Genomic DNA, 11,782 nt, shown 5'->3' on the forward strand with positions numbered 1-11,782 from the left:
AACTGACATTTCAAAACTCAAGAATAAACTTTAAAGTTCAAATTCATCCTCCCTGTGCTTGCATGGGAAATGCAGAAATGGTGAAAACCAAGAGAAATACTCCCAACAAAGTAAACAGACCATAGAGCCAGTTCCATTAAAGAAATCCATAAAGTTTGATTTTCATGAACCTCTTAAGTGAAATCACTCTTAAACATGTGAAATGACAGATGGTATTTGGCAGGTGAGCTGAGGCCTGTGGCCACTGACAACACACACACACACACAGGGAGGGACCTGCAGGTTGTTTGCTCGACAACTGGTAATTGCTTTAGTTCCCTGCCATAAAAGCAATAAAGCCTTATCGCTAGGTAAATAAAGCTGAAACATTACCACCAAGGAGCACCATAAATATTTCCCAATTATCAATAATCCAGCAGGGTGGCGCCCAATATGCACCAATGTCACTCCATGTCACCATAAAACTGAAGCTACAGCAACTAATAGCTGCTGGATAAGATAGTCCTGCATTCCTCTCCTCTGAGAGCTCCTCTTGAAGGCGAGGAAAACAGGGCTCATTTGTGGAATGAAATATAACGTTGAGCTCAAAATGCTCGTTCTGCACTCATGAGCACACCCTCCTCGCACACATGAACACACCTTCCCTCTGTCTCTCTCCTCGGGCTGAATGGACAGCGAACCACTCAAAGGGATATCAGCTTTCTGTTTGTGTTGGTTCCATTGTGTCCTACACGGGATGGTCGTGTAATTGCCCTGGAACAATACACAGTGAGTTGGCTGAATAAACGCCATGCTGGTTTGAATTGCAGAGCCTTTATGTTTACATCACGCCGCTGACTTGCAGTTGAAGCCGGGACTGGGATTGTAAACAGGCTCGGTCACAAAGCAACAAAAACCACAGAGAAGTGCTGACTCTGGACTGCCAGCTCATCTAATGCAATCATAATGTTTTCTCTCAAAAGAGTCCTGCTGTTGCTACACTTGAAAAACTCCCCTCGTTATTGTTGGACTAGAGCTGACCTTTTAGGTTTTCTCACTGGAAATAGATACGTCCCTGCTTTATGAAAACAGATCTGCTGAATTTACATTTGAAATTCCCACCACACTGAAGTTTGTGGTGATTGAGAGTCGATCTGTCTTCCCATAGGAACACCTTACAGCCTCACAATTTTATAAATGAACCAACAATTATAGAGGTAATGACTCATCTAATGTTAAATTGCTGTGAGAGACATGGGGAAATAATTTTAACGTGAGAAAAGGTTGAATATCTTGGCAGAACATGGTAGACATGGTAAATGTGAAAAGTAAGCCAAGGGGACATTTAAACAATAAAAGATATTACACATTGTAGATGTTAATCAGAGTCTGCAGAATGAAACTGATGAAGGATCATTTGGAAGAGCAGAATGAAAGTGGAAACTTTCTTTCACTGTATATGGGAATGTACTGAGTGCTGGTTGGATGGCTTAGCTCAGCAACCCCTTTGACTCCTCATTTATAATTATTAGAGGTAAGATATTGACTATTATTGCAGATATTGAATGCCAAACAAGCCTCCAGATTTTTAAGGCGTTAGAAAATAGCTAAAGCTATTTAAGTATATTTTTTTCGGCTTTTATGCCTTTATTTGATAGGACAGCTGGAGACAGACAGGAAAGGGGGACAGAGAGAGGTCAAGACTGATATATAGAATAGGACGACTGGATCAAAATTATGTACATTCATGGTCCAGATGATAAATCCTACTGTCTTTGGTGATCCCCTAACTTTTCTTGTACCATCATGAGATTGACATTTTTGTTTTTAATTGTAAAATCTATCTACTAAATGGGATTCTGTAAAATTCAGTACAGACATTCATGGTCCCCAAAGGATGAATTGCAATAACTTTTACCCCCTGACTTTTCCTGTAGTGCCATCATCAGTTTTAGTTTATCTAATAATTTGGTTTTATGCCCAAATACCTGCAAAACTAATGGCACTCCCATCACCCTCAGCTATACTTACTGTACTACTGCTAATTAATGGATGTTAGCAAGAGAGCACTGAACATTAAACCTGCTTAACAACAACATGTTAGCACTGTCATCATATGCATGCTAATGTGGCTATTTAGCACATTAATGCACAGCCTCACAGAGTTGCAGGCAGGGCTGTAGATTATTGTTATCAATTTAAGTTCATTTTTATTTTCAACACCATGTCATGTAACATAGTGTCCTCTCCTGTAACACTGAAATTATCTATTAGTAGCATTGTACCAACTGTTTTTTAGAATAAAATAGCTAAATATAAAAAAAACAAGGATGGTGTCAAAAGTGATTTTACATTCTCTCCTATTGAATGACACATTAACATTAGGTAAGTGCAGAAAATATATTAATTGGTTCAAATGCTTTTCATATGGTTCTCTAAACTTTTGGCACTCTGTTCTTCAGCATGGCAACTCCCATCTCATAGACTAAAACAAACACAAAGCAATTATTATTGACCCTTTTCTGCACTCCACCTCTTAATAAAAAATGCTACATATACATATACAGTACACCAGCTCCTACATATTTATACATCAAACCTTCTGAACATACAGTTTTTCTTTGACACATTATTGACTCTTTCTGAGGACCAGTGTGAGCTGGCGGCGGCAGCGTTTTATTTTTTTTTTTTTTTTCCAGTAGATGTTGGAGCACAGTTTAATTGCTGCATGAATCATGCTTGTTCTGCATTCCCATGGTTGTGTATTAAATGCTTCATTAGAAGGGCCAAGTGAACATTAGTTTCCAAAATCCCTCCTCGCCCTCTCACCCCCCAGGCGCTGGAGTGTGGGTGTGATGTCTGTTTCTGGCTGCGCGCCCACATGTGTCATATGGACAGACGAGTGTGTGTGTGTGTGTGTGTGTGTGTGTGTAGAACAACTTGTGTAATTGTTTATTCCTTTGCTTAAATGTCAGGAACACATTGACTCAATAGTATTAATTTTGTATTAAAGCTATTAAAAGGTTGGGTAAACTGTGCTACCCTTTGTTCCTCAGGAAGTACCGTCCCCGGATTCTCCTCAGGCACATACTGAACTACTTCAGCCGTACACATGTACTGCTTAATTTCATGCTACTCATAGCTGACGTGTGTCACCCTAGGAGTGTTTTTCTGCCCTGATTTGACAAGAAATGGTGTTGAGCAACTGTCAGAAGTAATTTATATTAATTATCCTCCCCTCTCGTTAGAGGTAATCACAGATTGTAGATTGTCTCTTTGCCAGTTGTAACATGCATAGATACGATTCAGTTCACACATTCTGTGTATGATGCCATCGTGTTACAAACCAAACCAAGAACACATTTAGAAATAGCTCCCTTGCAAAAGCATCCTCCCTTAAACCTTGAAGGTCTGGCAGGCAGCTGAGTCAGCAACGAAAATAGATTGCAGGAAATATCAAAGTTGGAAACTTTAATTATTTTTTATCTATAAATTAAGAACTGTAAGCAAAACTAAGTAAGCAAAACATATTCACTGTGTTTTCTGCACTGTTGGTGGCCTTTAAACTGAGATGCATAATTACACTTTATTTGTCCTCTGTAATATACAATAAAGACGCTAACTAGACCCACCCTAAAACAGTGCTGAGAAACCAGTCAGACTAAACAAACTTTTCCCATACATTTTGATAACAGAGTTGTTATCCCGTTTATATAATTTAAATAAAACATCATAAAAGCTCAACATATCCACACAGTCCTTCAGACATATAAAGATACTCATGAAAGGCGTGTAAGCTTATAATGGGACCGCCAATTTTATTGGCCTACAGCAGAGCAGAGTGTAAACTCAACACCTTCTGTAGTTCAGATTTTATTTTACCACAGAGTTGAGCAAGATGCTCTTAGTTTAGCTGTAAGTTGGGGAGTTTTTGGATACAGCAAAAATACATTATTTTTAGTCAGCCAGAGGTTGCAGTGTTGGTCTGTTGGTCAGTCCAGACTGAAATATCTCAAAAACTATTTTTTTTTGTACAGACATGTATAGTCCCCAGAGGAATTATCTTAATTACTTTGTTTCATTTAAATTTGACCAAATACCTACAAAACTAATATTAATCTATTAATTCATTAATTAATGTGTGAGGTCAGGACTACAGGTTACATCGCTGTCTCCATCTGTCTCTGTGTCATGAGGGTGGGCCTGAGCTACACACAACAGCAGCACGACAGACAGGATGAAGTGTAGATTCGACTGCATTCACATAAAATCCGCCAATAAGACTCCTTCCTGCAGAGGTGTGGCTGTGTTTATTTGTGCTTCAGAACGTAACCAGCATGAAACAATCTGAAAATAACATTTTATTCCTCTGATTCACTGCTTTGTTCTTCCTACATTTACTCTCTGGCTCTCTCAACCACCGCTATTCTCACCTTCTCTGACTAATTAACTTTTAGTCCTGTGTTCACGAACAACCAACAAGTCCTACTCTTTGCGCCTTTACATAACAAAAAGAGACAAATTTAATTGTATCAATAACTTTATTCAAACTGAGGATTTTGTTACAATATTTCTTTTAGGGTGATGACGGCATAACATATAATGACAGACATTCAAAGGTTAATTTGAATACCTAAATTTGCAAATGTCAGCATGCTAACATACTAAATTAAGATGGTGGAAACACTGTATGTCATTGTGAGCCTGTTGCCATAGTAGCATTAGCATTTAGCTCAAAGCCTCACAGAGCAGCATGGTTGTAGATGTTTCTGTTCTTTGTCTTTTCCTTACATCACTTCTTCCATTAAATGTGTCCCAGGAACAACCTATAGGACACAGATAATGCTTTGATGAACTGACTGAACTGCAGGTTAAACTGACTATTAGTCTTCTTTAGCCTGTGACACATTTTCAACACAAAGGTCCATGTGTGTTTAGATGCTGACATTTTAATGAAAATCCTTGTACAGACATACAAGTTGTTGTTTTTACTAACCCCTAAACAATCACACACACAGAGACAGCCAGCTGACTGAGGCAGACTGAGGGGCTGGGGCCGGTGGTTGTGTTGGTGCCTGGGGCCCCGGCGGGTTTGTTTGTGGTTTGTTTGCCGGGGTGGTGGGGGGGTGAGAGGTTTACCCACAGCGCTCTCTCTGGCACCAGCCTGTCCCGAAGGAGAAAAAACCAGCCTCTGTTCCTAGACGGATGCTGCCGCTTTGGGGATGTGACAGGACAGATATGCGAGAGGAATACAGCAGGGGTTTATAGGATGGGACAGTTGGTCATTTTACATGTTCAGTGATTAGGACATCGACACCAAAATCCACAAACAGATATACTTTAACACCCACTATATTTAGTTAGATTGAATTTAACAAATCCCTCCCCCGGGGATCAATAAAGTATTTCTGATTCTGAATCTGAATGACCAGGTAGATGTGATATTAAAATAAAAAACTATATTGTTAATGATTTTAATTTGATAGCCTAAAATGAAACTGAAACTTTTCACAAATGTCAAACAGCAGCACCCAGAAGTGATACCAGCCTGGGCTTTAACTCACTATAAATTCAAACATAAAAAAACAGCTATTATCCACTTGGTCTGCCTCCACTATGATTTATTATTCTGTTTCCTAACAGAACCAGACAGGGCTCCACAAAATGGGCTTCCTAGTAATTGTCTTCTAACACGGCAAAGCCAGCAGTCAGCTTCATAATATAAATAAGCTGCAATAATGGCTTTGAAAACACAGCGAATTTGAAAATCGACTTATCACAGAGACCGAGATATCATATGGACTGCAGCTGAGACAGCAGCAGCAGATGAGAGAGAGAGAACAAAGTGAACACAAGCGAGGGTGAGAACAAGAGACAGACATCCGACACGAGAAAAAATGTTTGCGAAAAAGTAAGAGTGCAAACAAGGAAGTGGCACACAGAGGGAGCGTGTATGGAAAGACAGCCAAGCAGTAAACATTAATTTATATCCCAAGGAGCCAAGATTAAGTTCTTTTTTCGTCTCTCCTCTGCATTCCATACTTAGCCATAATAGGAGCCACCTTTATATTTAACTTGTGTTTAAAAACAAAAACTCTCTTATCCTGTTTTGGCCTGAATTTGGCCTGTCAAATATGCTCTGTAGTCACAATTCAATCTACAGAGGAGCCTACTGTATTTACAACTTTAGTTTTCTGACAAAGCCAGCTTTCAGTTTGTCAAAGAACTGAAAATATGACTCATAGGTATTAACAAGGTCCTAAAAGAGAAATATCACATGTGTGAAAATGAGTCAGAGAGCAGCTTAGCATAACCAAAACCATAATTATTATGATTTATAACACAAACCTGGACCAAAAGCATCATTGTGAGATTTTACATTGGAACACTGTGGAGCGGGAACGTGACTGTTTGCCCAGTACTTTGGTATATTGCAGGACTTGCTTGCTTGCTTCTTGCCTTGAGTCAGATTTTGATCAAGGTCATTTTATTTCTATCTTGATACACTGGACCAACAATTGTTTTAATGTTATGGCATCAGCATTAGACAGGTTTGAATTGTATTTGTCAAACAGAACTTTTTCAGTAGTTGCTGCAGATACCTCCTCTTTGGTGGTCCACCAGACTTGTGGTGTTCCCCAAGGCTCTATCCTTGGCCCCTGTAACGGACTGAGGGGGGCAGAGATGCCCCAGGCCCACAGTTCTCTAGGGGACCACTTTTGGCCCAATCTGCCTGACTGAACATACATTTTGTTGTTTAGTTAAATATTTTGAATAAAGTTTATGTGTCTTAATTGCGGCAAAAAAGTCAGACTCAGACCAGTGCTGCTGTTAGCTCTGCTAGCCAAACAGATGACACTGTTAGCTAGCAGAAGCTAGCTCCGTGCAGGTAGCTGACAGCAGCCGTGATGATGATGAAGATGAAGGTGGAATACGTAGAGTTAGTCGTGTTTAACCATGTTGGATTGTTTTCATACATTTCATACAGGCTACAGTGGATTCAGACTGACTGCTTCATATCCATTATTCGTGATGACAGGCGCTTATAGATGCTGACTGTCTGGCCTTTTTATTACATAATGTTTGTGGTTGCTGGTGCTGTAGACTGCAGTGTCTGCTGGTTATTGTAGTAATGGCAGTCCACACATTGCTTGCAGACTTGTTGCCTCATTTGTTCTCATGTGTGGGTTGTTTATGTGATTACTGAATGCACGTTGGTTTAGTCAATCTTGTCTTTTTTCATCCATTATCTGATCATGGTTCTGAAACAGCCTATCAGAAGTTGGAATTAAGTCTTAAATATCAGCAGGTCGCTTTTTAATGATAAACCCATGGCACTGTCCATGGTGGTGAAATGGCACACCTTATTGTAATCCACATTTTTCTCTATTCCGCTCTCCCAGCCTAGGTTGTCTACTGGTATACAGTTTCTTCACTGGCTACCAGTCAGTTTTACAGTTGATTTTAAGATTGTGTTTACTGTAAAGTATTTCATGAGCTGGCTCCTCAGGCAAGGCTCTTCTGGCTCCTCCTGAGCTCACAACTAAAGACCTGGATTTTCTCACAGGGAGAAGTTGAGTCCAGTTGAAGTTTGCTAAACTTTGACATGCAAATTTGCTCTGCCAATATGCAAGCAATAGCAAGCTGTCTGACAGTGCTGACCACTGAGGGAACAGAGAGCCTAAAAGTCCATAATAAAGCAAGGTGTTGTAGGTTTTTAGACATGTTGAACACTCCAGTTTTATTTAGTCCTCCTCTGTATTAAGTGCTCAATAAATAGGAATGGTTTGAGGACAGTTTTGCGATAGGAGTCGACAGTATAAATATGCATTCTTAATAAATGCAGGTTTCTTTAATGGAGTCCGCCATGTTGAGCTGCCATGTTTCTATTTGTTTGAATTTATTTCAGTATTCTGCCAGGTTTATTTAATCTTGATTTTCACCCGTAAACTTAAACTTAAACACTTTGAAACTCTGTTTAGAAAGGTGAAAGATGTATAAATAAAGTTTTTCACTATTACTAAAGTATTAGACAATAAAAAACAGCGCTCTCCTGATTGGGTGACATCCTCGCCTTCATTATTCCCATGTGCCAGGCAGTTCAAAGAGCTCAACTTCCTGACAGTTTGGAAAAGGTGGATCAAAGTTGCTACTTTGGAATGGGCGTGGCTGCTGAATCAATCACAGAATCATCATTTTAGGCACCTGCTCTATTGTAAACATGTCAAATCAAATCAGGCTGCTAATCCCTCATTTCACATACTTCAACAGCTCTTGCGTGCATGGCTTCAGAATAAAGCTCACAGTCAACAGAATTACTAAAATGTCCATTAATATTTCATGGCAGAGGTCTTTCTTTATGAGAGGACTTGAGTGTGTGCACCAGTGAGATAAATTGACTCAATAAAAGATTGTCTGTTATTTTAAAATCGTTCTTTCAACACTGAATGTATTTCAGGAAATAAGATTTGCAAACATTTATTCAAACTAAAGAGCCAACATTGCTGTCCAAAAGTGCTGTATTTTTATATACACAAATAATCCAATCATGGGAGTAATCTTTTATACCGTACAAGAGGATGTTTTTCTCATTTAGGCCAAATAAATGCTTTCCCCAAAATTATGCACAAGTAATTACGGCTAATTTTCCGTTTTAATCATGTTTTACTTACCTACTACAGGTTTTGGTTTCTCCCTGTAAGCTGTGTCACGTGGCTCCGTTGTGCCATCCTGTTTGAGGAGGGAAATCTTTTAATTCAGGACCACAAACTCAGTATTTACTCAGCGTAGCGGATGATTAGCCTGTTGCTGGTGCGAGCCAACTTTTTTCTCTCTTTTGGACCGGGCAATGAACTTGCTAATGTTTGTGTTTATATGAGTGTGTCTGGGCATTAATAGCACATTAGCTGAAGTCCGATCCAGAGGTTAAAGCAGCTGCCCCCATCTCCCTCCACCCTGCTTTTATAGTCTTGTTTACTGTCAGTTCAAATGACATTTGTTGCACTGTTCGTTTCAAAGAGCTTGTCATGGGTGTTCCTGTCCTGGGAGAGGTTCATGGATTTTTTGCTTGCCCGGAAAAGTTTTCCATCATAGAAAAAAATCATGGGGGAAATAAGAGACAGAATGAGAGAGAACGGAGGAGAGAGAGGGGTGACAAATGACTTACGAGGAGAGAGGAGGGCAGGAAAAGCTGCTTCCTTCCTCCCTCCATCACGATCACCCAGGGGCCGCGGCTCTCAGAGCAGCCACTGTATTTTTAGCTCTAATCGGAGGGGAAATGCCACCTCGGGGTCCTCAGGGGTCGTTGGGGAGCGCAGAGGGAGCAGTCCGGTGTTTCCTGAACCATCTGGAGCCACACCGACAGGGACACCCAGGGCCGACCCCTGGCCCTGCGGGACACCACAGCCAGGGTCAGAGAGCACTCAGTGTGCGTATGTGAAAGATTCAGGGGAGGCAGAGCTGGACAGAGGCCCCTGAATTATAGAAATTTAACGTCTTATGGCCCTGGGAGAGCTGTGGTCAGGGGGCCAAGAACATTTAGTAGTACCACTTTGTGTGTGTGTGTGGTAAAGAGAGAGGGAATACATTTTCACTTTTTTCTGTGCTGGCAATGACTTTATTTTCTGTGTTACTTTATATTTGCATGGGAGCATACACATTTCTGTGTGTGTGTGTGTGTGTGTGTTTTAGAGCAGTAGCAGAAGTACTCATACTCCTTTTAGAAAAAAACAACAATTAATATATATATATATATTATATATATAAGTTTTAATTAAAATTCTGATTTGTTAATAAATATATGATTTTATTTTTTGTTGTACATGTCAGAGTAGCAGTAAAGTAAGGGCAAAAGTGGCCAATTGAAAAAAAGCTTTTCATAAAAGTCTGACCCTGCAACAGAACAGTGTGGCTGTGACTGTGGGCAGCTGCCATATTGTCATGTGCTAATTTTAGCTAGCATTTTACCCATTTTATGGCGTAATGTCACTGCTGCATCTTTAACAAAAATGTACCCTTAACTAATGATAACAATACCACAATGTAAAAATGCATTATATATAATGAATCAATTTAATTATCTGCATAATGGGCGGCTAATGCAAGTTTGCTCTAGAATCACTGTGACTTCTTTACTTTCGATGAGGAGGATACAACATGGTGGAGAGGCTCTTTAGCCTGGGCACTGCTGACTCTGAGGAGGAACAGGTTGTCTGATAAACGCTTTTAGGGACTCCACCTCATGAGATATAACCGCTGCTTTAGTGATAAACACGTCAAAATAATCTGGTCTAGTCTGCTATAAAGCCAGAGTTCAGTGAGCGAGCAACTCAAGTGAGTTTGTTTGACTGTGGTTGGCTCGTTGAATGCAGTTCATGTATAATACATTATAAAGTAGCATAACATTTAAATACTCAAGTAAAGGTATCTCGGAAATGTACTAGTTTTTGGGAAAAGTTGGACCTACAGTAAAAACCCAATAACATTAATTTATATGGAAATTTGACAATTTGTTTTTGCACATTTCCAAAATTAAGATTGTTGTCCAGCTGCAGCTGCACAGTATGACCTCCACAAAGGTATTATATAAAACTTAGCCAGCTAGACCTTGTACAATAAACTGCAGACTATAATATGATATGTTTGTTAGCTTTCTTCTGCCAGACATTCATTAAGGATTAGTCACCCATGCATTAGTTACCAATGGGGTATTTATGAGTGCAAAATATAATGCTTGGATAAAAAAAAATTGGTATCATTTTGAAGGGAAGCTTGGGTTGAGTCAAAAATGACCCGGCCCTTACTGTGAAGGGATATGTACAGTACTTGAGTAAATGTGCATTTAGAGCAAGTTTATGTGTGTATCTGCACGAGAATCTATTTTGCGTGAAACCAGGCAAGCCAACAAGCATGTTTCTGTCTGTGTTGATTGAATATTCCACATAATTTGAGTGCACTGCCCAGCAGATACCCGCTCATTAAGCACCATGAGAAGTGGATAATCTTACTGTTCAATGCAGCCAGTGCCCCACCTCATTTATCATTATCACCATTTACTCTTTTATGAATCAACATTTCCTCCGGATCAGGTCTCAACAAGGGCATCCTCCTGCGGTTCCATCCACCACTGTGGTGGTGTTTAGATTTAATGATTCCCTTTGATGTAAGAGACCCGCGCATGCTGGATCTTAAAGCCCAGGACTTTAAAGTGACCTTGGTAAGACAAGACTTCCCTCTCTGCCACCATTTTTTTTTGCTTTTGGGACATCCATATGCATGCAATCACACTGTAACTACGCACACACAAACCCACAGTCCATCAATCTGATACAATACAAACTGTTGGAGGAGAAGCTAATCTTTAATCCAGATACTGAAAATTAGAGGCAGACTCCTCTCCCGGGCTGGCTCTCTCTTTTCCTTTTTCTTCCCTCTCTCCAAACGGAGAATCCCTCTCCCAGATCCTCTGGTTAGGAAAATGTTTAGTGGTCGGCCTTGCTTCCTGTAATTACTCCATTATTCACATCCCACTGGTGGAAGGAGAGACAGAGGGGCAGAGGGCGCCCGGGCTTTACCCAGAGTACAACAGGGAATTCAGCGCAGAATGTCAAACATGCAAACCGTGCATTCCCGAGCGTGCTGCGACGCACATGCAGCGAATCAGAGCTGCTGCAAATGTCACTGCAGTTTATGCTCGTTTAATGCAGGATTCAAATTATTTAGATTGATGTGAGGCCCAGCTGCAAAATGAATTGGGTTATGTCTGATCTCTAAAGGATAACCCTCCCTCCCTCCCACACACACA

The sequence above is a fragment of the Morone saxatilis genome, unplaced genomic scaffold (genome assembly GCF_004916995.1).
Source record: "Morone saxatilis isolate NCDOM2014 unplaced genomic scaffold, NCSU_SB_2.0 Contig0, whole genome shotgun sequence".
Classification (NCBI taxonomy): domain Eukaryota; kingdom Metazoa; phylum Chordata; class Actinopteri; family Moronidae; genus Morone; species Morone saxatilis.